The sequence below is a fragment of the Argopecten irradians genome, chromosome 11 (assembly GCF_041381155.1).
Source record: "Argopecten irradians isolate NY chromosome 11, Ai_NY, whole genome shotgun sequence".
In the NCBI taxonomy this organism is placed as follows: Eukaryota; Metazoa; Mollusca; class Bivalvia; order Pectinida; family Pectinidae; genus Argopecten; species Argopecten irradians.
This window is the reverse complement of record NC_091144.1, coordinates 37,262,533-37,266,268: the sequence shown is the minus strand read 5'-3', so window position 1 is coordinate 37,266,268 and position 3,736 is coordinate 37,262,533. Positions and strand designations below refer to the sequence as shown.

Here is a 3,736-nt window from a genome sequence, read left to right as displayed (position 1 = left end):
AAAACTCACTCCGAAGATGGTGACTTAATTAGTAGACTACGGTTCATTTCCTTGACGAAGTCTATGCAGTCGAACTTTTCGAGCAGAGACAGTTAATATTATAATATCGTAAATTATGATTCCTTCGGACCACTTTTGAGAAGTTATATATTCAGTATTTCTTTAATAAAATAAACAGGGGCACGGACGGGACCATGCGATTAGTTCGTGATTGAAGAGAATTCCATGGAACCAAGTTCGAGTAAGAGGGGTTATACTGTAGTCTGTTGGTCAACAAAATAAACAGAAAGTATAATTTGTAAATATTTTTTATTTGAATTTATTGAACTACAGCAAGTACTGAAATGGAGATTAATAATTTAATATATTACTATCTAGCAATTTTTGACTTTACATTTTATTTTGATCATGTTTATTCTTGCATCTATATTAATTGCATGTGAATTTCAGTTGGTAGGACCATGGGCGTTTGGCTCAATGTTAAACATTTTCTAATATCATGAAGATTGATTTTTTAAACTTCATCCAACTTCATACAGTTTAAGAGGTTGAATTTCATTTCATTTCAGTTTGATATATCTGTAATGCACTTGTATAAATTTTGAAAAAACCCATCATAGGCATATGTATCGATTTTTTAATAAAAGATATGTTATTTTTGTATGTCAACTGGCACACGCCGTAACTTCATGTAATATTATTGTATATTTCTTTCATTGCAGGTAAGCTGGTACCACTGTTTGAAAAAGCATCATTAAAAGCTTCGGTAATTACACTATGGGTCATCAGCTGTGAACGCTACCAAGCCATATGTCGCTCTCTCAAAACCAACATTTGTCAACTTGCAAAGAGTGCCAGAAGCCGTGTTCTTCTCATCTGGGCATGCGCGTATCTATTGTTACTTCCGTTTTTCATCATGACGTATCACGAGTCAGCATCCTTTTATGAAGGGACAGAAGTGTTGGTCTGCCGCACACATGTCAATGGATTCTGGCATTTATTCTACGTAACCGCCATGGCAGCAGTATTTTTCATCCTGCCGCTTTTAATCCTTCTATTTATGTATTGTGCTTTTATAAGGAAATTCTTTTTGACGCGGTCTTCCGATGAAAAATTCCGCCACGTCCTCAGCGAAAACAGGCAATACTGATGATAATAGGGGTTGTTACGCTTTTCTTTGTTTCCCTGGTGCCAATTAGAGTTGTAACAATGTGGATTGTTTACTCTTCTAACGACGACAAGGAACAAATTGGATTCGAGAATTATACAAACCTCATCTGCATAGCAAGGTTAATGTTGAATGTGAACAGTGCCGGTAATCCAATCATATATGGATTGCTATCATAAAGATTTAGAACAGCGTTCCGACGGATTGGTGCCTGTGGGCGACGATCTCCAACACATGACTTGTCAAAGTATCCAACGGAAATATCTAACACTAGAAATCCGAGACTTTTCAAAATGGAAAGAAAAAGGGTCTCCTTTGGTACCAGTGTTTGAATATTGAATGATTGTATCCAACAATGTATGAATTTATATATGATGTTTATAAGAAGGAACTAATTAAATTGTCAAAGTATCCAACGAAAATATCTAACACTAGAAATCCGAGACTTTTCAAAATGGAAAGAAAAAGGGTCTCCTTTGGTACCAGTGTTTGAATATTGAATGATTGTATCCAACAATGTATGAATTTATATATGATGTTTATAAGAAGGAACTAATTAATGTATGATTTTTTGTATGAATTTATTCAACAAGGCATGTATGAATATTATTTAAATGGCTAGATTGATAAAAGGATTATTCAACAATGTATGAATTCGTTTATAAATCTATTTGATAATATAAAAAGTCATTAATGTACATATGAGTAAGTCACGAAGAAAGTGCATGTCAATATGGAGTTAAATAATATATAGAAAAATAAAACTCCAAGACAAACTTCCTCTAGGCATTTATATTCCAGAGCAATCATACATGGCGAAAGCGCTAAAGGAAGTTTGTCATCGAGTTTTATTTATCTACATAAAAGTAGGTATATCATCTGGTGAAACATGAAAATGAAAAAATTATTTGTTGTGTTTGTACATTCCCACTTCAGGATTCGTTTCTTATTGTTTTGAAAGAAAAGAACAATCACATGTATACAAAGACTTGACGGACAAGTTCAATGTCATTAAAATCTAAAGTTATTGACCGACAAAATTCCATTGATGTACATCAATGAAGAAAACAACCATGCCTCCTGTTGTCGCATAAAGAGCCTTCATAGTCACTGTGGCATATTCATAGATAATGAACAAATCATTTCTGTTAAGGACGAATAATTACCAGGCAGTCTTAACCTAAGAGGAACCAATGCGTTTAGAGACGATCCGGACAAATAAAATGTACACGTAAGTTACAATATTATATGTGATATGGAACTTAACACTAGATACAGGCATATAGCTTACAAAAATATTTGTATACAAACGTAATAATTTTCATATGATTTGATAGTGTACTTAACGCAACTGAGATACAAAAATGATATAAGGTGATTGTCTTTTAAAGAGTTAAAGAAGTACTAAAGGTATTTCTAGTGGATTGCATCGATACAACGTTCAAACATTCAAAAATATTAGTTTGATGCACATTAAATCTAACTGATTTAACAACAGCAGAATGTTGACAGTCCAATTAAGTTCATGATGCGTATGATGTAAAAAGCGTCTAAACAATGTAAGTATCAATATATTTTTAATTTCAATTTTAAGTTATGAAACGATAGGATTTGTTTTATTAAAATGAAACACAGTTAAAGGCCCACTAAAAAGTTTATAAAAAATTAACAAAATAAGAAAATATATTTCCATCACCTGAAATGAGGTTAAAACATCAACTAATGCAAGATTTTCTGTGTAATAGATGTTAACAGTCATGATCCATTTCGCTGTTTTAACGTCTGAGAGAAAGCATGTATACTAAAGTGTTTATCGACATGAACGAAATGATTAAGCAACGAGAGATAACTCGTAAACTAAGCTAAAGAGTTTGATGGAACTAGGAGCGAGCAGAGTACATATGTACATGATTATCATTTCAATAGCATGGTACATGTGTGGCTTTGAAGGAAAAGTCAATAATATGACCATTCTGATTCCTTGAAAGGACCACTGAGCGGCCAATTATCAAGCTACATATACAAAGTGTCTTATCAAAAGTTTGTTTTCAGTTACAACTTCAATTTAGATAGAACTGATCTTTGGATAAAGACTTATATGTATAGTACCGAAATCCTTTGCTCACACATTTATCTCTATATTGTAAAATAAAAAAGTTAATTAAATAAGTGAATTCGAATAAAGTAATTGTATTATAAGCATTCAAAAGAAGTCGTTTTCATCTAATACTTTTTCATATAGGAAATGTTTGGATGTAATCTAACTCCAATTCTACACATAATTACCAATGCTTTATAGCCAAGTACTCATTACACACAACTCAAAGTGTGTTGAAATTTTGTATAATATGAAACAAGTCTTACTACGCAAGTTGTCGCATGGTAAATTGTCAATATATTTTTTTAAAAAAAATACAATTCTCCACAGAATAAAAAAATAATAACTAAAAGGCAAAATTTATTTATAGTTTTTTTAATGTAAAACATAAAATATATAATGTAAAATAACAAAAAGAAAAAAATGAATAATTACAGAATGAAGATATTTGCAGGTGATGAATGTTGGTT

The 3,736-nt window shown here is 31.8% G+C and overlaps 1 pseudogene; it reads left to right on the top strand.

The window, feature by feature from the left end:
• Window positions 1-225: 225 nt before the first annotated feature.
• Window positions 226-1,500, top strand: LOC138334617 (galanin receptor type 1-like; annotated as a pseudogene).
• The last annotated feature ends 2,236 nt before the right edge of the window (window positions 1,501-3,736 follow it).